This window comes from Tachypleus tridentatus, chromosome 2, assembly GCF_004210375.1.
Source record: "Tachypleus tridentatus isolate NWPU-2018 chromosome 2, ASM421037v1, whole genome shotgun sequence".
NCBI lineage: Eukaryota > Metazoa > Arthropoda > Merostomata > Xiphosura > Limulidae > Tachypleus > Tachypleus tridentatus.
The window spans coordinates 3,637,132-3,663,296 of record NC_134826.1 but is presented as its reverse complement, the minus strand read 5'-3'; the positions used below and the strand labels follow the sequence as shown (position 1 = coordinate 3,663,296).

Genomic DNA, 26,165 nt, shown 5'->3' with positions numbered 1-26,165 from the left:
TATTGACTAGAGTAGTCCAGGTAAATCATATTGTTCCTAATGGTATGTTTATATTAACTACAATAGTCCAGGTAGGTTACTTTGTTCCTAATGGTATGTTTATATTAACTACAATAGTCCAGGTAGGTTACTTTGTTCCTAATGGTATGTTTATATTAACTACAATAGTCCAGGTAGGTTACTTTGTTCCTAATGGTATGTTTATGTTGACTAGAGTAGTCCAGGTAAATCATATTGTTCCTAATGGTATGTTTATATTAACTACAATAGTCCAGGTAGGTTACTTTGTTCCTAATGGTATGTTTATGTTGACTAGAGTAGTCCGGGTAAATCATATTGTTCCTAATGGTATGTTTATATTAACTACAATAGTCCAGGTAGGTTACTTTGTTCCTAATGGTATGTTTATATTAACTACAATAGTCCAGGTAGGTTACTTTGTTCCTAATGGTATGTTTATGTTGACTAGAGTAGTCCAGGTAAATCATATTGTTCCTAATGGTATGTTTATATTAACTACAGTAGTCCAGGTAGGTTACTTTGTTCCTAATGGTATGTTTATGTTGACTAGAGTAGTCCAGGTAAATCATATTGTTCCTAATGGTATGTTTATATTAACTACAGTAGTCCAGGTAGGTTACTTTGTTCCTAATGGTATGTTTATGTTGACTAAAGTAGTCCGGGTAAATCATATTGTTCCTAATGGTATGTTTATATTAACTACAATAGTCCAGGTAGGTTACTTTGTTCCTAATGGTATGTTTATATTAACTACAATAGTCCAGGTAGGTTACTTTGTTCCTAATGGTATGTTTATATTAACTACAATAGTCCAGGTAGGTTACTTTGTTCCTAATGGTATGTTTATATTAACTACAATAGTCCAGGTAGGTTACTTTGTTCCTAATGGTATGTTTATATTAACTACAATAGTCCAGGTAGGTTACTTTGTTCCTAATGGTATGTTTATATTAACTACAATAGTCCAGGTAGGTTACTTTGTTCCTAATGGTATGTTTATGTTGACTAGAGTAGTCCAGGTAAATCATATTGTTCCTAATGGTATGTTTATATTAACTACAATAGTCCAGGTAGGTTACTTTGTTCCTAATGGTATGTTTATGTTGACTAGAGTAGTCCGGGTAAATCATATTGTTCCTAATGGTATGTTTATATTAACTACAATAGTCCAGGTAGGTTACTTTGTTCCTAATGGTATGTTTATATTAACTACAGTAGTCCAGGTAGGTTACTTTGTTCCTAATGGTATGTTTATATTAACTACAATAGTCCAGGTAGGTTACTTTGTTCCTAATGGTATGTTTATGTTGACTAGAGTAGTCCAGGTAAATCATATTGTTCCTAATGGTATGTTTATATTAACTACAATAGTCCAGGTAGGTTACTTTGTTCCTAATGGTATGTTTATGTTGACTAGAGTAGTCCAGGTAAATCATATTGTTCCTAATGGTATGTTTATATTAACTACAATAGTCCAGGTAGGTTACTTTGTTCCTAATGGTATGTTTATATTAACTACAGTAGTCCAGGTAGGTTACTTTGTTCCTAATGGTATGTTTATATTAACTACAATAGTCCAGGTAGGTTACTTTGTTCCTAATGGTATGTTTATGTTGACTAGAGTAGTCCAGGTAAATCATATTGTTCCTAATGGTATGTTTATATTAACTACAATAGTCCAGGTAGGTTACTTTGTTCCTAATGGTATGTTTATGTTGACTAGAGTAGTCCAGGTAAATCATATTGTTCCTAATGGTATGTTTATATTAACTACAATAGTCCAGGTAGGTTACTTTGTTCCTAATGGTATGTTTATATTAACTACAGTAGTCCAGGTAGGTTACTTTGTTCCTAATAGTATGTTTATGTTGACTAGAGTTGTCTAGGTAAATCATATTGTTCCTAATGGTATGTTTATATTAACTACAATAGTCCAGGTAGGTTACTTTGTTCCTAATGGTATGTTTATGTTGACTAGAGTAGTCCGGGTAAATCATATTGTTCCTAATGGTATGTTTATATTAACTACAATAGTCCAGGTAGGTTACTTTGTTCCTAATGGTATGTTTATATTAACTACAATAGTCCAGGTAGGTTACTTTGTTCCTAATGGTATGTTTATGTTGACTAGAATTGTCCAGGTAAATCATATTGTTCCTAATGGTATGTTTATATTAACTACAATAGTCCAGGTAGGTTACTTTGTTCCTAATGGTATGTTTATGTTGACTAGAGTAGTCCGGGTAAATCATATTGTTCCTAATGGTATGTTTATATTAACTACAATAGTCCAGGTAGGTTACTTTGTTCCTAATGGTATGTTTATGTTGACTAGAGTTGTCCGGGTAAATTACTTTGTTCCTAATGGTATGTTTATATTAACTACAGTAGTTCAGGTAGGTTACTTTGTTCCTAATGGTATGTTTATATTAACTACAGTAGTCCAGGTAGGTTACTTTGTTCCTAATGGTATGTTTATGTTGACTAGAATAGTCCAGGTAAATCATATTGTTCCTAATGGTATGTTTATATTAACTACAATAGTCCAGGTAGGTTACTTTGTTCCTAATGGTATGTTTATATTAACTACAGTAGTCCAGGTAGGTTACTTTGTTCCTAATGGTATGTTTATGTTGACTAGAGTAGTCAGGGTAAATCATATTGTTCCTAATGGTATGTTTATATTAACTACAATAGTCCAGGTATGTTACTTTGTTCCTAATGGTATGTTTATGTTGACTAGAATTGTCCAGGTAAATCATATTGTTCCTAATGGTATGTTTATATTAACTACAATAGTCCAGGTAGGTTACTTTGTTCCTAATGGTATGTTTATATTAACTACAATAGTCCAGGTAGGTTACTTTGTTCCTAATGGTATGTTTATATTAACTACAATAGTCCAGGTAGGTTACTTTGTTCCTAATGGTATGTTTATATTAACTACAATAGTCCAGGTAGGTTATTTTGTTCCTAATGGTATGTTTATATTAACTACAATAGTCCAGGTAGGTTACTTTGTTCCTAATGGTATGTTTATCTTGACTAGAATTGTCCAGGTAAATCATATTGTTCCTAATGGTATGTTTATATTAACTACAATAGTCCAGGTAGGTTACTTTGTTCCTAATGGTATGTTTATATTAACTACAGTAGTCCAGGTAGGTTACTTTGTTCCTAATAGTATGTTTATGTTGACTAGAGTTGTCTAGGTAAATCATATTGTTCCTAATGGTATGTTTATATTAACTACAATAGTCCAGGTAGGTTACTTTGTTCCTAATGGTATGTTTATGTTGACTATAGTAGTCCAGGTAGGTTACTTTGTTTCTAATGGTATGTTTATGTTAACTAGATAGTCCAGGTAGGTTACTTTGTTCCTAATGGTATGTTTATATTAACTACAGTAGTCCAGGTAGGTTACTTTGTTCCTAATGGTATGTGTATGTTGACTAGAGTTGTCCGGGTAGGTTACTTTGTTCCTAATGGTATGTTTATATTAACTACAATAGTCCAGGTAGGTTACTTTGTTCCTAATGGTATGTTTATATTAACTACAATAGCCCAGGTAGGTTACTTTGTTCCTAATGGTATGTTTATATTAACTACAATAGTCCAGGTAGGTTACTTTGTTCTTAATGGTATGTTTATGTTGACTAGAGTTGTCCAGGTAAATCATATTGTTCCTAATGGTATGTTTATATTAACTACGGTAGTCCAGGTAGGTTATTTTGTTCCTAATGGTATGTTTATATTAACTACAATAGTCCAGGTAGGTTACTTTGTTCCTAATGGTATGTTTATGTTGACTAGAGTTGTCCAGGTAAATCATATTGTTCCTAATGGTATGTTTATATTAACTACAATAGTCCAGGTAGGTTACTTTGTTCCTAATAGTATGTTTATGTTGACTAGAGTTGTCCAGGTAAATCATATTGTTTCTAATGGTATGTTTATATTAACTACAATAGTCCAGGTAGGTTACTTTGTTCCGAATGGTATGTTTATGTTGACTAAAGTAGTCCAGGTAGGTTATTTTGTTCCGAATGGTATGCTTTTGTTGAGTAAAGTAGTCCAGGTAGATTACTTGTTCCGAATGGTATGCTTATGTTGAGTAAAGTAGTCCAGGTGGGTTACTTGTTCCTAATGGTATGTTTATGTTGACTAGAGTGGTGTATGTATATTACTATGTTTCTCGCCGTGTGTTTATGTTCACGAAGCAGTGAATTATTGAGTAATAAATGTGATTTCAGTAACTGTGTTATTCATATATTCAGTTTTGCAATTCGATTAGTTAACTAAACAATGAGTTGTTAGCTTGTTTATTGGCGATTGCAAGTATAGATTAGAATAAGAAAGATAAATAATAAATTCATTTTTGAAGTAGCAGAATTAAAAGTGGGAAATAAATTTAATTTTACACGGTCTAGAAAGAAAACGATTTGTAACGTTTTCTTAATAATGTTATTGTCATCTCTTTTCATTGTTCTCGAATGTACGGTAATTTAAGAAAAAAATTCATTACAGAGCTACATTCAAAATGTCCATCAATTAGATACACGAACTCTGGATATTCACAGACTACAATTTAAGATATAATACTCCCATGTTATTTATTTTCTAAATATCAATAAATCTGTTATATCAACTACAAACTTGCATCTTTTTGAAAAAAAACAACACTTTATTTATTTACGTTTGATTGTCAATGGTACAACCGATAACCAGTAGAAAAGCCATTTTGTGACTTACTTTTTATTTTAAACCATTTCGGTAAAAAAAAAACATTTCCCAAGTCAGTTTTAGTGTTGGTAGAATTAGACCAGAGTTGGGCTTCTATAAGTATCGGAATTGGTTTATCAAATATATCAGTTAGAGAAGTAGAAAAAATTGCAGTACTTTCGTTTCACTGTGTTAATTATTGTTTGTGTTTTTACAGAAATTCCAACCACTGAAGCCTGCAAGAACCGACACACAATTCAAAACAGAAATCCACCGAATAATCACCCATACTGGACTATTCATTTTTGGGACTCAGCACATGAAACAAAACAAAAACTCAACATACTAAGAAACCAAATAAACACAGCCATAAAACTATGCTCACCAGATAAAATTAACGATGAATTAGACAAAATAAAACAATACTTCATCAACATCAATAAGTTTCCTCCACAAACCGTAGAAAACATTATACGCACACACCTAGACAGAAAGCAAAATCAACCAACAAGAGTAAATACATCTCACGAATCAAAAAATCACGAAACCATACACTTCTGCATACCATATATTCCCGACATCAGCAGACAAATAACCCACATTTGGCAAAAACTTGTAACAAAATATGACATTCCAGTTAATACCAAATTTATTCAAAAACCAGGCACAAAACTGAGGTCTATACTATATAAAAACTACAGTGACAAACACCACACCAACATTATTTATAAAATACAATGTGATAACTGCCACGACTTCTATATTGGAGAAACAAGTAGAAAAATGGAAACCAGATTCAAAGAACATAAAAAGTCACCTTCACACGTTTTCGAACACTGCAAGTGAAATAAACACAACATAACCATAAAAAACACCCAAATACTAAATAAAGAAACAAACAAAAATGCACAATTAAAAAAGCCTTACTTATACAAGAACTCAAGCCCAAAATAAACCAATACAAAGGAACACTTTTATACCTATATTAATAAATATAATGAAACATCTAAGTATGCCCTCTACATTCCTACACTCAGTTACACAACCCCCTTCAAACATGCGGTCAGCTATCGGTCAGTTACCTCTCTCTTTCTTTGTGAACCTGACAATGACCGAAGAAGGTCGAAACGTTGTTCACTCCTAAACGCAAAAAAATTTTCTCAACCCAAACGAGCCGTTTTTACATATAAATAAAAATATAATAAAATATAGAGTTTATCTTTTTTGCAATGGCCCCTTTTAAAAACTCTTTCGCAGTATGTCATTTCTCCGTGGTACAACAGCAAGTCTGAAAGCTTACAACGCTAAAATTGGAATTTTGATATTCGCTGGGTGATAACCACAGAAACACCGTTGTGTAGCTTCGTGCATTGTAAGTAACTAAATATCAAATAATAGGCCTAACAGCAAAATCATTGTATGCATACTTAACAAAATCATGCTCACTATTACAGCCGTGGGGGCGTTATAAAGTAAAGTTCAATCCCAATATTCGTTAGTGAAGAGTAGCCCAAGAGCTGGCGGAGTGTAATGCTGACTACCTGCCTTCATCTAGTCTACCATTATAAAATTAGGAACGGCTATTACTGACAGCCCTCGAGTACCTTTGCACAAAATTCAACAAATAAATGAACAAACAAATAATTTAGATCTTTTGTGACTCAGAGCTAAGTCTAAGGGCGTATAGCGCCCCAAATCAGATTTCGGCACCTACAAAAAGAAAAAAGCACATATAGTTTATGTGTGTATTTTAACAAGAACAACAGAAAAACGAATGAAATAATTAATAAGATTTATTAAAACATATCCTAACAAGAAAATATAAGTAGGAAACCAAAACTGACAAAAATAAACAGGACTTCCATTAGCATGCTCTTGTGAAGAAACTCCGAAATTAAGTTCATGCAACCTAATTAAGAACACTATTAGTTCACGGTAAAGTAATATATACAAAGGAATATTAGTTGAGGTGTTTTTTTATATTGTTTCAGGAGAAAATTATATGTGAAAATAATGAAGTAGAAAACTTTTATTTTTAATTTGCAATTTCAAATTCATTTTCATGACCTAAACAGCGAACAAAAATATGTACGGCGAAATGTTATATTTACTATAGCTAAACCAATATCCAAGGGTTAGGTAATCACGACTAATGAGAATGAATTTCTGAAATTTTACCAAGAGGTATCTGATAGACCCGCTCTTGCAAACTGTAGTTGGATTAATAGCGATTCGAATTCTTTCGGCGATTAATTCACTAGAAAGAAAATCAAGCACATTTAAGCGCCACAAGATTACAATAGCTGCTGAGAACCAGAGTTTACTATTCGAAAGCACTCGAGTGTTGGGGTCTTGTTTTGAAATTCATCACACGTTTTGCGTGTGATATTGTGCACTATTTTTTTTAAAAATCATAATTATAAAGATCCAGGTATTACATAATCTAACAGTCTGATGAAGTGGTCTTCCATTAAATAGAAAATTTACTGAAGTAACTTTTATTTTTTATTTTTCGACTGGAGTATATAAATGGTTAAACAAACATACGTTACTGATCCTTCTTCTATGTTGTATTTATACTGCTGGCCCCTTTATCTGTTATACCTAATTTACGACTTCTTGTCACGGGCTGACAGGTTAATAGTGTTCAAAGAATTAAAGATTATTTCAGAATTAAGACAAATACATGTTAAAACAGTTTTATCTTGTTTCCTCCTTCAGGTTTAGTTCATTACACACACTATTTCTTCATCCACCACATTAAAACTGTTTTATCTTCTCCCCTCGCCCAGGATTTAATTGGTTCATTACACACACACTATTTCTTCATCCACCACATTAAAACTGTTTTATTTTATCCCCTCGCCCAGGATTTAATTGGTTCATTACACACACTATTTCTTCATCCACCACATTAAAACTGTTTTATCTTCTCCCCTCGCCCAGGATTTAATTGGTTCATTACACACATTATTTCTTCATCCACCACATTAAAACTGTTTTATCTTCTCCCCTCGCCCAGGATTTAATTAGTTCATTACACACACACTATTTCTTCATCCACCATATTAAAACTGTTTTATCTTCTCCCCTCGCCCAGGATTTAATTAGTTCATTACACACACACATTATTTCTTCATCCACCACATTAAAACTGTTTTATCTTCTCCCCTCGCCCAGGATTTAATTGGTTCATTACACACACTATTTCTTCATCCACCATATTAAAACTGTTTTATCTTCTCCCCTCGCCCAGAATTTAATTGGTTCATTACACACATTATTTCTTCATCCACCACATTAAAACTGTTTTATCTTCTCCCCTCGCCCAGGATTTAATTAGTTCATTACACACACACTATTTCTTCATCCAGCATATTAAAACTGTTTTATCTTCTCCCCTCGCCCAGGATTTAATTGGTTCATTACACACACTATTTCTTCATCCAGCATATTAAAACTGTTTTATTTTATCCCCTCGCCCAGGATTTAATTGGTTCATTACATACACTATTTCTTCATCCACCACATTAAAACTGTTTTATCTTCTCCCCTCACCCAGGATTTAATCGATTCATTGAATACACAATGTCTTTATTTGCGATATGTATTCCTATGTGTTATACTAAACACTTTTTTTTTTTCAGAATACGTGTATTGAAATAAGTTATAAAATTAGTCGAAAAACAGAAATGAAGAATAATTTTGTTTTGATGTTTTAACAACTGTCGTCGCGTAAATAAATTGTTACCAAATATAACTTAGCAGCATACAAGGAGTTCTGACTCACTTAATACAGAAATTTTAAATTTCTAAAAATCACTTTAAAGTACATTAAGCATCACGTATATGACAACCATATTACTGTATTATTATGTATTATTACACCAAAAAAGAACAGAAAGAAATCTTTATCTGGTGACTTTTGTTTCCACAGTTCATTTAGTGTGAACTAATTACGAACGAAACTGTAATTCGGTGATGTTCTTTGACACGCCATTTCTTAAAGGTAACAGACTTGATAACGTGTGTAACATTAACAGAATCCTAGTATGTTAATTATCTCTATACATAAGTTGTGTGTGTGTTTTCTTATTACAAAACCACATCGGGATATCTGCTGAACCCACCGTACATGAGTTGTCTTCTTGTGTAGGAAAAATACAGTTTTTGATTAATTATTTAAAGATTAATATTTTAGAAATTGTAATAAATCTCTGTAACCGCTATTTTTGAGAAAGAAAACTCCCCCAGTGGCACAGCTGTATGTCTCCGGACTTACAAGGTTAGAAACCGGATTTCGATACTCGTGGTGAGAGAATCACATAGCGCATGCTTATAATAACGAGTAATAATAGTGACAAAATTAATAGACACTTTAATTTTATTATTCTAATGAAACATGTGAACATAGAGTTTAAATTTTATATCTTATCGTAATAAACGAAAGCAACACATTATTCTAAAGTACTCCATTGCTTTCAAACGTTTGGGAGATACGTGCCTAAAGTAAATAATTTATAAAATAGTTGAAACGTATTACCTATGTAGAAACATAAAAAAAACATTAGATGGTTAAAACACTTAGATATTTTAATTGGTTCATAATAATAAAAAAACGAATCGTTATTTGTATTCTTGGTAAAATTTCAGCTCGGTAGAAGTGTAAAATGCACAATGCGTGATACTTAAATTAACGAAAAGCAAAATAATTGGAAAAAAATTAAAGTGTTAAAAGAAGTGTCTTTAAATTAAAGTGTTAAAAGAAGTGTCTTAGTTTTGTGTTAAAAGAAGTGTCTTTGTTTTGTGTTAATATCTTGTCCCAAAATTGTTTTTTTTTTCGTTATTCAGCTCAATAGTTGCCAAAGTTTGAGAGGTATGGTTCTAAAAAAAATAGGCTTATAAAATCGTCAGAAAAAACATTAGGTGCCAAAAACAGGAGTATTGCTAAGACTAGTCTATAAAGCTGAACGTGAGACTTTTGGCCTCATAAGCTGACTCTGTATACGTTTGTGAGGGTCTTATAAATAAATATTCATTTGTCTAAAGAACTATAGAGAGAACTGCATATTATTCTCTCTTATAAGAAATCCTATGTGGATATATAATGTTTATTTCGTGGAATTTTAATGGCTCAGAGAAAAATATAAATCACAAAAAATTTAAAAATAAATGTCTTATATAGTAAAGCAGACAGTTATTAATAAGTTCTGATTCAAACTTGTTACCTGCGTAAATAGTAAAGCAGGCACAGTTATCAATAAGTTCTGATTCAAACTTGTTACCTGCATAAATAGTAAAGCAGACACAGTTATCAATAAGTTCTGATCCAAACTTGTTACCTGCGTAAATAGTAAAGCAAACAGTTATCAATAAGTTCTGATCCAAACTTGTTACCTGCGTAAATAGTAAAGCAGACAGTTATCAATAAGTTCTGATCCAAACTTATTACCTGCGTAAATAGTAAATCACACAGTTATCAATAAGTTCTGATCCAAATTTGTTACCTGTGTAAATAGTAAAGCATACAGTTATCAATAAGTTCTGATCCAAACTTATTACCTGCGTAAATATAAAATAAAAATCAACCCACTAATTAATGTAGTTGATTTAATATAAATGTAATAAAGTAAAACTATGATAATTAGAACGCATTTCTTCATGAATTAAAAGTCTTTGCTGTTATTAAGCTTTGGCCAGCTTGGAACATTTTGTTTAGCTCTAAATCCCCATATTAAGTTATAATGCAAATCATAAAATAATATTCGTATATTAAACATTTAAAGCATTAGTTTTAACCAAATTAACTTTAAATAAAGAGTTCAGTGTGATTTATTTATTTACAGGACGCATAATACAAGTTCTTTGCTTCTTTACAAAATGATTATAGTTTTTCCATAAAAAATGTTAATTATTTCAGGTTTTCCTAGGTATAGTGTTTTAAAATAATTTACTGATTAGATCACACATATTAGTTATTTCTATAAAAAGTTGAGTTTAAAATATGGTAATATTCATTTTGGTTAAATGAAAATTGTCAGTTTTTTTATTGGACTGTATCTTTATTTCTTCACTAGATGGCACTAAACACTTGATACAAAAATACTCCAGTATCATTTACTCGGACTTTTCCCAGAAATTCTGTATAGGGGGCGTGGGTAACTTTTCCTGTTGATAAACGTCACCCTTGGACACCAAGTAATCAGTCTCACCGTGAAGGTGGATGAAACTATGAGTTGTGCTACTTTTCTTCCAGACACGGGTTCTAGCGACTAAATAACATCTTTGCTTTAAAGCTGTTTAGTATGGAATACAAAGACGGCTTATTTAGACGGAGAAGATACAGATGGTTCTGAGGTATGTCCTGACATTTATGCTAATTACTTCTGTTTGATTCTTTTAAGATGAAAACGAGAGATTAAGGTATTGAGGTGAAAACCGTATAAATAATTTTTAGCATTCGAGTTACTTTAGGTCTTTTGACTTGGAACTGCCTAAATCAAATTAAGTTAGTCAGTGCACTTGTCTCATGATATGAAAGATATTTCAGTGTTGCCAGTGGAATTTTCTCACTAAACCTGGTTATATTGCAGACATAAATCAGCACATTATAGAAAGTTTAACAAAACAGCGTTTTATAAACGAGCTTGTACTGAGTTGTGTGACAACGTACAAAGCAATGAAGTTAAGATGTGCGACTTGTTCACGTTTCTGAGTGAGAAACTTGCGGTCCTACAATCCAACTGCTCGTGATGCGTTTATATTTTGACGGATCACGATACGATCCGAATTTTTATTAGAACCACATAAATAAATACAGCAAAGTATTATGTATGTATTTTATTTAAAACACGCAATGAAAGTGAAATATGTTTTTAAAGTTAATGATGCATATATATATATATTACAAATGTATTATGAAAATACACTACCTGGAAGGTCCTGCAGAATTTTGACAAATGTTCAGAACTGTACAGCGAGATTTGGTTCAGATGAATAGCGGTATGTCTTCGGACAGAAACAGCTATAAAGCGGGTTCGATACCTGTGGTGACAAGAACAGAAATGGTCCTTTGTGTAGCTTCGTGCGTAATAGTAAACAATAACAATTTATTTCAGTCAACTTCTAGGGCGAATTGTCCTGTTCTGTCGCACGCAGTTTCTAAGTATGTTTAAGCATTTTATAGACCTAAATGAATCTGATAAACAGCTGTTACTATTCAATAAATCTGATAAACAGCTGTTACTATTCAATGAATCTGATAAACAGCTGTTACTATTCAATGAATCTGATAAACAGCTGTTACTATTCAATGAATCTGATAAACAGCTGTTATTATTCAATGAATCTGATAAACAGCTGTTACTGTTCAATGAATTTGATAAACAGCTGTTACTATTCATTTACGTTAAGAGATTTTTCAAGTAAATCACTCTTTGAATGCTCTCTTATGTTGTTGTAATTTGCATATCATGCCAAGAAATAATCAAGAAGTGAAAACCCCCCAGTGGCACAGCGGTATATCTGCGGACTCACCACGTTAAAAACCGGCTTTCGATACCCGTGGCGGACAGAGCACAGATAGCTCTTTGTGTAGCTTTGTGTTTAATAACAAACAACAGTTTCTGTTATGTTTATTCGGAACAAACAAACAAAACGGCCCGGCATGGCCAGGTGGGTGAAAGCGTTCGACTCGTAATCTGAGGGTCGCGGGTTCGAATCCTTATCTCACTAAACATGCTTGCCTTTTCAGCTGTGTGGACGTTATAATGTGATGGTCAATCTCACTATTTGTTGGTAAAAGAGTAGCCCAAGAGTTGGCGGTGGGTGGTGATGAGCAGCTGCCTTCCCTCTAGTCTTACACTGCTAAATGAAGGACGGCTAGCGCAGATAGCCCTCGAGTAGCCTTGCGCGAAAATTCAAATCAAATATTAATTTTATATAAAAAGATATTTAAGGATCCGGTGATATGATTGAATAATGAAATAAAAATTGTTATTAATTAAACGTAATGGCAGACAATGGACTATTTGTGCAGTGCCCACTATGGGTATCGAAACCTGGTTTACGGCTCTGATATAGATGTACCGCTGAGCCACTGGGAAATAAAATGGAAGAAAAGTGTTTTAACTTCTTTCCAATGTTTTTCAAGTGATAAATAATAAGCTAGAATGCCACACTTTGGAATAGAATGTCCAAGGTTCGGGCCAACGATATGCCATTGTACGCACGCTTCACTTTTAACTGTGGCAACCCTATAAAAGTAACTGCCAGTCCCGGTATTCGGTTAAGAGTAGCCGTATAGGTGGAGGGTTCTACTTGTTTGTTGTCTTCTTTCTGGTTACCTCGTCTAAATTAGGGTCTATTATGTCTGAATCATATGGGTTTTGACCTCGCATTTTATCATGTGTGTTGTAAAAAGTGCTGTTGAAATTGAAAATATTAACAAAATAAATCTTGAAGTTCTATTGGTATTAAAGTTACAAAGTTAAACGAATCTATTCATTTAATCTTGTAGTTTTATACAATATTCGTGAGTTGTTTTTTGACACGTGTTAGAAACTTTGAATTCATTTGCCTCATTTACGGTTAAATAAGACAATAATGACATTTTTGTAGTCTTTCATTTTGTGCGTGAGTTTTCTTATACCAAAGCCACATCAGGCTATCTGCTAAGTCCACCAAGGAAAATCGAACCCCTGACTTTAGAGTTGTAAAACCGTAGACTCACTGCTAAATCAGCGGGGGACTTTTCCTTTTGTAATTTATTGGGTTATGTTCTGTGTTATATTTAGGTAAAAGTATATTTTTTTATATTATCGTTGATGTGTTTTAATTTTGTCGGGAGCAAAGAGAATACTGAATTATTAAATAGTAAGGTTATTATATTCGTGACTAAAGAATTGGAATTACGTGCTAACTTGTCATAACTTTGCATTCTTAAAGAATTATGTTTCCCTGACAATTTGGTTTGATTTTGTTTTGAAATTTCGCGAAAAGCTACACGAGAGCTATCTGTGCTAACCTTACCTAATTTAGCACTGCAAGGCTAGAGGGAAAGCATCTAGTCATCACCACCCACTGCCAACTCTTGGGCTACTCTTTTACCAACGATTAGTGGGATTGAGCGAAACATTATGATGTCCCCACAGCTGAAACAGCGAGCATGTTTGGCGCGACGGATATGCGAACCCGCGACCCTCAGATTACAAGTCGCAAGCCTTAACCCACCTGGCCAATATGCCAGGCCACGCCACATCTAACGTATAAATTCTTAACAGTATGAATCGCGTTATAAGTTTATTGACTTATCACCAAAAGCTAACATTAAGAATATAAAGCTATGATTTCTACAGAATTAATTTGTTGAGATTCAGTTTATTTATGAGAACGATTTTTAAATACGTGAAAGTTTGAATTTTTTCTTGTTTGATAATTATAACAATTCCGTTGTTAATGTAATCTATTAAGTAAGAAAATCAATCATATAAGTTTCACGTGGACAAAAATAGCAAAAAAAGGTCGGTTTGTTTTGTTTTGAATTTCGTGCAAAACTTTTAGGTAACGTTGTCTCCTCAAGACATAAGCTTTATGTAGTCTCCTCAGGACATAAGCTTTATGTTGTCTCCTCAGGACATAAGCTTTATGTTGTCTCCTCAGGACATAAGCTTTATGTTGTCTTTTGAATATTCAGCTTTACGTAAAGTATTCTTGTTAGGACATCATATCGCAGTTCACCTAGTCTTGTGAGAACGTCACTTTTAGGCGTCATCTAGCATTGTGAGAATGTCACCTTTAGGCGTCATCTAGCCTTCTGAGGACATCAGTTTTAGGCGTCATCTAGCATTGTGAGGACATCAGTTTTAGGCGTCATCTAACCTTGTGAGAACGTCACTTTTAGGCGTCATCTAGCCTTGTGAGAATGTCACCTATAGGCGTCAACTAGCCTTGTGAGGACGTCACTTTTAGGCGTCATCTAGCCTTATGAGAACGTCACTTTTAGGTGTCATCTAGCCATGTGAGGACGTCACTTTTAGGCGTCATCTAGCCTTCTGAGGACATCAGTTTTAGGCGTCATCTAGCATTGTGAGGACATCAGTTTTAGGCGTCATCTAGCCTTGTGAGAACGTCACTTTTAGGCGTCATCTAGCATTGTGAGGACATCAGTTTTAGGCGTCATCTAGCCTTGTGAGGACGTTACTTTTAGGTGTCATCTAGCCTTGTGAGGACATCACTTTTAGGTGTCATCTAGCCTTGTGTGGACGTCAATTTTAGGTGTCATCTAGCCTTGTGAGGACATCACTTTTAGGTCTCATCTAGCCTTGTGAGGACATCACCTTCAGGTGTCATCTAGCCTTGTGAGGACATCACTTTTAGGCGTCATATAGCCTTGTGAGAACGTCACTTTTAGGTGTCATCTAGCCTTGTGAGAATGTCACCTTTAAGCGTCATCTAGTCTTGTGAGGACACCACTTTTAGGCGTTATCTAGCATTGTGAGGACATCAGTTTTAGGCGTCATCTAACCTTGTGAGAATGTCACCTTTAGGCGTCATCTAGCCTTGTGAGAACGTCACTTTTAGGCGTCATCTAGCCTTGTGAGGACGTTACTTTTAGGTGTCATCTAGCCTTGTGAGGACATCACTTTTAGGTGTCATCTAGCCTTGTGTGGACGTCACTTTTAGGAGTCATCTAGCCTTGTGAGGACATCACTTTTAGGTGTCATCTAGCTTTGTAAGGACATCACCTTCAGGTGTCATCTAGCCTTGTGAGGACATCACTTTTAGGCGTCATCTAGCCTTGCGAGAACGTCACTTTCAGGCATCATCAAGCCTTGTAAGGACATCACTTTTAGGTGTCATCTAGCCTTGTGAGGACATCACTTTTAGTCGTCATCTAGCCTTGTGAGGACATCACTTTTAGGCGTTATCTAATCTTGTGAGGACATCACCTTTAGGCGTCATCTAGCCTTGCAAGAACGTCACTTTTAGGCGTCATCTAGTCTTGTGAGAACGTCACTTTTAGGCATCATCAAGTCTTGTGAGGATATCACTTTTAGGTGTCATCTAGTCTTGTGAGGACACCACTTTTAGGCGTTATCTAGCATTGTGAGGACATCAGTTTTAGGCGTCATCTAACCTTGTGAGAATGTCACCTTTAGGCGTCAACTAGCCTTGTGAGAACGTCACTTTTAGGCGTCATCTAGCCTTGTGAGAATGTCACCTTTAAGCGTCATCTAGTCTTGTGAGGACACCACTTTTAGGCGTTATCTAGCATTGTGAGGACATCAGTTTTAGGCGTCATCTAACCTTGTGAGAATGTCACCTTTAGGCGTCAACTAGCCTTGTGAGAACGTCACTTTTAGGCGTCATCTAGCCTTGTGAGGACGTTACTTTTAGGTGTCATCTAGCCTTGTGAGGACATCACTTTTAGGTGTCATCTAGCCTTGTGTTGACGTCACTTTTAGGAGTCATCTAGCCTTGTGAGGACATCACTTTTAGGTGTCATCTAGCTTTGTAAGGACATCACCTTCAGGTGTCATCTAGCCTTGTGAGGACATCACTTTTAGGCGTCATCTAGCCTTGCGAGAACGTCACTTTCAGGCATCATCAAGCCTTGTAAGGACATCACTTTTAGGTGTCATCTAGCCTTGTGAGGACATCACTTTTAGTCGTCATCTAGCCTTGTGAGGACATCACTTTTAGGCGTTATCTAATCTTGTGAGGACATCACCTTTAGGCGTCATCTAGCCTTGCAAGAACGTCACTTTTAGGCGTCATCTAGTCTTGTGAGAACGTCACTTTTAGGCATCATCAAGTCTTGTGAGGATATCACTTTTAGGTGTCATCAAGCCTTGTGAGGACATCACTTTTAGGCGTTATCTAGCCTTGTGAGGACATCACTTTTAGGCGTCATCTAGCCTTGTGAGGACATTACCTTTAGGCGTCATCTAGCCTTCTGACGACATCACCTTCAGGTGTCATCTAGCCTTGTGAGGACATCACTTTTAGGCGTCATCTAGCCTTGTGAGGACATCACTTTTAGGTGTCATCTAGTCTCGTGAGGACATCACCTTTAGGTGTCATCTAGTCTTGTGTGGACACCACTTTTAGGCGTCATCTAGCTTTGTGAGGACATCATCTTTAGGCGTTATCTAGCCTTCTGAGGACATCACTTTTAGGTGTCATCTAATCTTGTGAGGACATCACCTTTAGGCATCATCTAGCCTTGCAAGAACGTCACTTTTAGGCGTCATCTAGTCTTGTGAGAACGTCACTTTTAGGCATCATCAAGTCTTGTGAGGACATCACTTTTAGGTGTCATCTAGCCTTGTGAGGACATCACTTTTAGGCGTTATCTAGCCTTGTGAGGACATCACTTTTAGGCGTCATCTAGCCTTGTGAGGACATTACCTTTAGGCGTCATCTAGCCTTCTGACGACATCACCTTCAGGTGTCATCTAGCCTTGTGAGGACATCACTTTTAGGTGTCATCTAGCCTTGTGAGGACATTACTTTTAGGTGTCATCTAGCCTTGTGAGGACATCACTTTTAGGTGTCATCTAGTCTTGTGAGGACATCACTTTTACGCGTCATCTAGCCTTGTGAGGACATCACTTTTAGGTGTCATCTAGTCTTGTGAGGACATCACTTTATGCGTCATCTAATCTTGTGAGGACATCACCTTTAGGCGTCATTTAGCCTTGTGAGGACTTCACCTTTAGGCGTCATCTAGCTTTGTGAGGACGTCACTTTTAGGCGTCATCTAGCTTTGTGAGGACATCACTTTTAGGAGTCATCTAGCCTTCTGAGAACATCACTTTTTGGCGTTATCTTGTCTTGTGAGGACATCACTTTCAGGCGTCATCTAGTTTTGTGAGGACATCACCTTTAGGCGTCATGTAGCCTTGTGAGGACATCACTTTTAGGTGTCATCTAGTCTTGTGAGAACATCACTTTCAGGCGTCATCTAGTCTTGTGAGGACATCACCTTTAGGCATCATCTAGCCTTGTGAGGACATCACTTTTAGGTGTTATCTTGTCTTGTGAGGACATCACTTTCAGGCGTCATCTAGCCTTGTGAGGACATCACCTTTAGGCGTCATCTAGCCTTGTGAGGACATCATTTTTAGGTGTCACGTTATTTTTAAATCGTCCATATTATTTATTGAGATAAGAGCGTAATGCTTTTTAAGGCAACAGATCAAGTGTTTCACACAACGTAATGCGCTTTCGGGCGATCACGACAATGAATTTATACAAACAGCTGATTAACGATAAATGTCAACTAGTCCATTCTATTACTTTAAGTTGCGTCAAGCTCTAGTAACTAGTGAAACTTTATGAAGAAAGGAAATTGCTGAAATGAGTTAATCAGAATATGTGGTTTATTACACTGGGTACACAGTTTTCTGGGGATCGTAGACTTATGTATAAACGTTGCAAAAAACACAGAAGAAAACAGACAAGATTCAACTAAGAACTAATATTGAAGATCTCGTGTGAGATGTAGCTGTACAAAGAAGTAAAGGTGTAAAAAATATAACTAGAAGATATGTAATCGCACTTTTCATACGAGATTGTTATATATTTTTAGCTAATACCTTCAGGCGTGTGAATTCACATTTTGTTTGTTCTCGTAGCGTGTAAATCATGAAATACTAAATAAATTTACATTTATTTGTTGTGAAATTCGCGCAAAGCCACAGGAGGACTATCTGCGCTAACCGTCCGTAATATTAGCACTGTAAGACTAGAGGGAAGAGAGCCAGTCATCACTGTTGGGATACTTTTTTCTAAAAAACCAATTAACAGCTGGATTTAACGTAACATTATAACGCCATTATGTTTGAAAGAGCAAGAACATACTTGGTAGTACGGCGATTCGAACCCGGAAACTATAAGTCGAGTACCCTAACCACCTGGCGAAGAAATAGTAACTTAAATGTATGTAGTCTTCACATATACATGTTTTCTTTCATTTTCGTTTGCTCCTTTTAACTATGGAGGCGTTATTATGTAAAGGTCAGTTCCACTATGATTTTGTAAAGACTTGGCGGTGGGTGGCAGGTTTATGCGAAACTGATAAAAAACAACAGACAAACCTCTTGACGTATTATCGTTGTTGTTTGTTTTATTCCATACAGTTTAATTGTTATAGTATCAATTATAGACTAAATCGTTTATGAAGTAACAAGTACAGCTTATATTAAGCGCTAATAACGCTACGTAAAACATTGTATTATAAACATTATATATATAACCTGTTTATTTCTTTGAAAGTAAGCACAAAGTTACACAAAGGACTATCTGTGTTCTGTTTATCACATGTATCGAAACCCGGTTTCTAGCGGTGTGATTCCGCAGACATACTGCTGTGCCACTGGGGTGCTTATACTGTTGTTGTTGTTTTGAAATAAGTACAAAGCTACACAAAGGACTATCTGTGTTCTGCCTATCACGGGTATCGAAACCCGGTTTTTAGCGGTATGAGTCCGCAGACATACCGCTATGCCACTAGGGGGCTTATTCCATTATAACTATAGAAACTTCACAGCTGTTTTAAACTATAAAGTCATTGAATTTCATTGACGTTGCTTATAAAACTTGCTATTTTTTATTCTCAGTATAAATCTGATAGCCGAAAAGGGAATCTATATGTCATCGATTTTAAAACTAATAGGCCATTTTCGGACCTGGCTCAGCTTAATCAAACTTTTGTTCTTTATTGATGGTGCATCGATAAAATTGAACTGGTCCACAGAAAACGACGGTATCGCGAGAGGTTCCAGTAGACACGCGGAACAACGCAAGTAATCACTGTGGTAACCTCTTATTCTCCTCACGCGCACAGGGAGAAGAAACTGGGAGTATAGAAAGTCCAATAAAGTATTAATTATAGTTGGCTATGCTTAAACAACACTTTGGAGAATGAGCGACATGTTATAGATAGATTCATTGACGTGTGTTGTTTAAATTGTGGCGACATTCTTTCCAAGTAATAAAAGACACACACACGCTAACTTAATTATGACGTTAATGTAGCCAGTATATTACGTTTAAGTACTTAGTGAATTTTCTTGAAGTCATCCACACGTGCAATCATTATCGTGTAGATATAGGACATTTTCGATTAATTTATCTTATTTGTTGGAAAAAACAAACTTTGTTATTACCGTCATTTTAACGTAATTCTATAATTAATTTACTTGATCATATCTGTTAGCGCAGATAGCTCTCGTGAAGCGAAAAACGAACAAACCACATCTGTTATTTCTGATTCATATTTTAAGGTTTCATAATTACGTGCTTGGTTTCCAAGTTACGTTAAATGACCTTAAGGAGTGTAAGATTAATTAATAGGTCCGGATAAATCCTTCTTAAGGAGATTAAGTATAAACAAGGATAAAATAGAAGGCCTCAACACATATTTTTAGCTTTTCTCAGTTTTCCCGATGTAAATACGATACAGGCTAGTCTTACTCCTCGTGATGTTCAGCTAGAGCTACCTGCGCTGGCTGTCCATAATTTAGGAGTGTATGACTAGAGGGAAGGCAGCTAGTCATCACCATCCACCGCCAACTCTTGGGCTACTCTTTTACCAACAATTAGGGGGATTGTTCATCACTTATAACGCCCTCACCGTTGAAAAGGCAAGCATGTTTGCTGCAACGGGGATTCAAACTTGCGACCCTTGGATTACCAGTCGAGCGCCTTGACCACCTAGCCATGCTGGGCCTGTTTCGTGTGAGAAAATATTATACCTATAAACAATGAGAGTGGGTGGTGGGACTGAAATAGCATAGCTTTCTATTAAATATAGACGAGGATTTTAAAGGGTTAAAACTGTGTTTACAGAATAAATAATATGCATTGTTAGTATAATATAATACCTAAACAACAATGAAAGACTGAATGGTTTAAACCACTAACCTGCCGTACTAAGGAAATTGTTTTAAATGTAAGGATTACCCATAATATTACCAGCCAATTAAAGTCTGTCATCCCAAGTACTAGCTCAAGTTATTTGTGTAACCAACGAGAGCTTAATTTTGATAATTTTGTTATGAAAGCTACAGTTGTATATAAAATTGTTCTATTTTCTGCGTCGGTTTAAACAGGAGAGACCTGGCGTGTTTCGAAGAACGAAGATAGCAGATGCTACGAATCCCGTATGTAATGAAACGGGCGGACCCCACGTGCGTTCTTGTACTCGGGCAACGTTCTCTACAAACGATTTCTTGTTTTTAGTTTTCCCCTTGCTGTATTCGTAAAGATCAAAGGAAGTAACAGTTAATACCACGCAAGGTTTAATTTTTTGTTTTAAGTTTAAGATAAATTCACAATGTTAGTAATTTCTATGGTATACTTATTTGTTTTTATTTTTTTCACTGACGTACACAAATTATACGGCATTTGTTTTTGTGAAATCAGTGAAAGAATGAATGATCGATTGATTTTTCTTTTGAAAACTGTTAAACTTCACTGTAGAAAGTTGTTTTTTTCAGTGAAGTTGTCGACACTGTTGAAGTATTATTTAAACTTTGTTAAGACTCCTCGTGGTTTTTGTTTGTTTGTTTTTCAATTTCGCATAAAGCTACTCGAGGGCTATCTGCGCTAGCCGTCCCTAATTTAGCAGTGTAAGACTAGAGGGAAGGCAGCTAGTCATTACCGCCAACTCTTGGGCTACTCTTTTACCAACGAATAGTGGGATTGACCGTCACATTATAACGTCCCCACGGCTGAAAGGGCGAGCATGTTTGGTGCGACGGGGATGCGAACCCGCGACCCTCAGATTACGAGTAGCACGCATTAACACGCTTGGCCATGCCGGGCCGAGCTCGTGGTTTTATACAGCTGTCGTATATTCATCAATATCGTTGAAAATTGTCCTACCAAATGTATATATTGGATTTCTTATCTATGTTTAGATGGTAGAAGATTTTATTGTGTCTCAAATTCTCATTAGAGTTTTTCTTTGTAGGAGACTCGTTTTTAAAGCAAAAACTTCAAACCAAAATTTCTTCTGTTTAAATCTGTAATGCTTTCAGAAGCAATCTAACGATTGTTATTATTATAGTGAATACAGCAGATAGCTCGATGTGGCTTTGATATACACACACGCTTCATAAGAGAAAACAACACTAAAACAAAAACAGCCCTATACAGAGATACGTGACCCCTAAAGAAGTATGGAAACACAACTATAAACATGCAGTGTAAATAAAGTTTTTTTTCGTTTTCATATTAAATTATTCTTAGCAGTCAGGATACAAAGGCTGTACATACACACACGTCCAATATCAACATTTATTTCGGTTTAAATCAATATCAATACACACTAATATTAACTTTTCACAGCAGACGTGAAGCCAATGTAGTGCAGTTGTTAAAGTTTTAGTAAAGTTCAAGGTTCAATCCCACGAATTAATCACATTGGATAGCCCTGTATAACTTTGTTTTACAACAAACATTTTCTAAAATACGTTCATTATGTAACGGAATCTCATTTTTCTTAGAAATTTTAACATGTGTGACAAAGGATACATATGTTCTATACTAAAGATTAACTAATCCGAATTTATAATAATATTATATACTCTTTTCACAAGATAAGTAAAATTAACGTGTTGCAGGCCTTAAGTTATATACCTTTCGTATCTGAGGAAAATAGAAAATCATTTTTATTAGAACTTTTAGCTTGGGTTTGGGTTAAATAAAATATACAGGTGAATACAGGTTTCAAGTTGATAAGCAAATACGTGACGCAACCTTCAGAAACATTTCAAAAGAACAAAATCGATATTGACAGTTTTGGTTTCGTATAAAGTTTTATTTCGTGTTAGAAAGATTCAAAGATGACTGGGGTCTAGTGGTTCGGGCGCTTCAATTGAAACCTGAAGGTCATGAGTTTGAATCTCCGTCACTGAGCATGTTTACCTTTTCAGCTGAGAGAACGTTATAATGTGAAGGTCAATCTCACATTCGTGGCTAAAAGAGTGGCTCATGAGGTGGTGGTGGGTGGCATTGGCTACCTACCATCCCTCTACTTTGTTTGTCTTGAATTTTTGCGCAAAGCTACACGAGGGCTGTATGCGGTAGTCGTTCCTACTTCAGTGTAAGACTAGATAGGAGACAGCTAGTCATCACCATCCATCGTCAACACCTGGACTACTCTTTCACCAACGAATAGTAGATTTGACTGCTGCATTATAACGCTCCCACAATAGAAAAGGGTGAACATGTTTGGTGTGACGGGGATTTGAACTTGCGACCCTCAAATTACAGAGTCGAGCGCCCTAACCACCTGACCGTGCCGGGCTTCATCTATTGCACTAACCACCTGACCGTGCCGGGCTTCATCTATTGCACTAACCACCTGACCGGGCTTCATCTATTGCACTAACCACCTGACCGTGCCGGGCTTCATCTATTGCACTAACCACCTGATCGTGCCGGGCTTCATCTATTGCTAACCACCTAACCGTGCCGGGCTTCATCTATTGCACTAACCACCTGACCGTGCCGGGCTTCATCTATTGCAAACCACCTGACCGTGCCGGGCTTCATCTATTGCACTAACCACCTGACCGTGCCGGGCTTCATCTATTGCACTAACCACCTGACCGTGCCGGGCTTCATCTATTGCACTAACCACCTGACCGTGCCGGGCTTCATCTATTGCACTAACCACCTGACCGTGCCGGGCTTCATCTATTGCTAACCACCTGACCGTGCCGGGCTTCATCTATTGCTAACCACCTGACCGTGCCGGGCTTCATCTATTGCACTAACCACCTGACCGTGCCGGGCTTCATCTATTGCACTAACCACCTGACCGTGCCGGGCTTCATCTATTGCACTAACCACCTGACCGTGCCGGGCTTCATCTATTGCTAACCACCTGACCGGGCTTCATCTATTGCACTAACCACCTGACCGGGCTTCATCTATTGCACTAACCACCTGACCGTGCCGGGCTTCATCTATTGCACTAACCACCTGATCGTGCCGGGCTTCATCTATTGCTAACCACCTAACCGTGCCGGCTTCATCTATTGCACTAACCACCTGACCGTGCCGGGCTTCATCTATTGCACTAACCACCTGACCGTGCCGGGCTTCATCTATTGCACTAACCACCTGACCGTGCCGGGCTTCATCTATTGCAAACCACCTGACCGTGCCGGGCTTCATCTATTGCACTAACCACCTGACCGTGCCGGGCTTCATCTATTGCACTAACCACCTGACCGTGCCGGGCTTCATCTATTGTACTAACCACCTGACCGTGCCGGGCTTCATCTATTGCACTAACCACCTGACCGTGCCGGGCTTCATCTATTGCACTAACCACCTGACCGTGCCGGGCTTCATCTATTGCACTAACCACCTGACCGTGCCGGGCTTCATCTATTGTACTAACCACCTGACCGTGCCGGGCTTCATCTATTGCACTAACCACCTGACCGTGCCGGGCTTCATCTATTGCAAACCACCTGACCGTGCCGGGCTTCATCTATTGCACTAACCACCTGACCGTGCCGGCTTCATCTATTGCACTAACCACCTGACCGTGCCGGGCTTCATCTATTGTACTAACCACCTGACCGTGCCGGGCTTCATCTATTGCACTAACCACCTGACCGTGCCGGGCTTCATCTATTGCACTAACCACCTGACCGTGCCGGGCTTCATCTATTGTACTAACCACCTGACCGTGCCGGGCTTCATCTATTGCACTAACCACCTGACCGTGCCGGGCTTCATCTATTGCACTAACCACCTGACAAAGTGCCGGGCTTCATCTATTGCACTAACCACCTGACCGTGCTGGGCTTCATCTATTGTACTAACCACCTGACCGTGCCGGCTTCATCTATTGCACTAACCACCTGACCGTGCCGGGCTTCATCTATTGCACCTAACCACCTGACCGTGCCGGACTTCATCTATTGCACTAACCACCTGACCGTTGCCGGGCTTCATCTATTGCTAACCACCTGACCGTGCCGGACTTCATCTATTGCACTAACCACCTGACCGTGCTTCATCTATTGCACTAACCACCTGACCGTGCCGGCTTCATCTATTGCACTAACCACCTGATCGTGCCGGGCTTCATCTATTGCTAACCACCTAACCGTGCCGGGCTTCATCTATTGCACTAACCACCTGACCGTGCCGGGCTTCATCTATTGCAAACCACCTGACCGTGCCGGGCTTCATCTATTGCACTAACCACCTGACCGTGCCGGGCTTCATCTATTGCACTAACCACCTGACCGTGCCGGCTTCATCTATTGCAAACCACCTGACCGTGCCGGACTTCATCTATTGCACTAACCACCTGACCGTGCCGGGCTTCATCTATTGCACTAACCACCTGACCGTGCCGGGCTTCATCTATTGTACTAACCACCTGACCGTGCCGGGCTTCATCTATTGCACTAACCACCTGACCGTGCCGGGCTTCATCTATTGCACTAACCACCTGACCGTGCCGGGCTTCATCTATTGCACTAACCACCTGACCGTGCCGGGCTTCAATCTATTGTACTAACCACCTGACCGTGCCGGGCTTCATCTATTGCACTAACCACCTGACCGTGCCGGGCTTCATCTATTGCACTAACCACCTGACCGTGCCGGGCTTCATCTATTGCACTAACCACCTGACCGTGCCGGGCTTCATCTATTGTACTAACCACCTGACCGTGCCGGGCTTCATCTATTGCACTAACCACCTGACCGTGCCGGGCTTCATCTATTGCACTAACCACCTGACCGTGCCGGGCTTCATCTATTGTACTAACCACCTGACCGTGCCGGGCTTCATCTATTGCACTAACCACCTGACCGTGCCGGGCTTCATCTATTGCACTAACCACCTGACCGTGCCGGGCTTCATCTATTGCAATAGAAGTTTGCAGTATCGACAAGATATCCATAGAAGACTGGTTTATTAAAAAAAATTGCACAAAGCTACTCGAGAGTTATCTGTGCTATCCGTTCATAATTTAGAAGTGATAAACTAGAGAAGAGAGTGCCAGTCAACACCATCCTTCGCCAACTCTTGGACTACTCTTTCACAAACGAATAGTTGGATTGACCTACACACTATAACGCCCCCATGGCTGAACAGGCGAGCATGTTTGGCGGGACGGAAATTCGAACACGGGATCTCCAGAGTGGGAGTCAAGCGTTTTAACTACCAGGCTACCTCTTGTTTTAACCACCAGGCTATCTCTTGCTTTAACCACCAGGCTATCTCTTGTTTTAACCACTAGGCTACCTCTTGTTTTAACCACTAGGCTACCTCTTGTTTTAACTACTAGGCTACCTCTTGTTTTAACCACCAGACTACCTCTTGTTTCAACTACCAGGCTATCTCTTGTTTTAACCACCAGGCTACCTCTTGTTTT

At 37.5% G+C, this 26,165-nt stretch overlaps 1 protein-coding gene across 2 annotated transcripts in view; it reads left to right on the top strand.

The window, feature by feature from the left end:
• Positions 1 to 10,960: 10,960 nt before the first annotated feature.
• LOC143237360 (cell adhesion molecule 3-like) overlaps positions 10,961 to 26,165 on the top strand; it is a 245,821-nt gene continuing 230,616 nt past the window's right edge. For both annotated transcript variants that reach the window (XM_076476551.1, XM_076476533.1), the window contains exon 1: positions 10,961 to 11,100. The gene's annotated coding sequence lies outside the window, so the exon portion shown is untranslated. The remainder of the gene's footprint in view (positions 11,101 to 26,165) is intronic.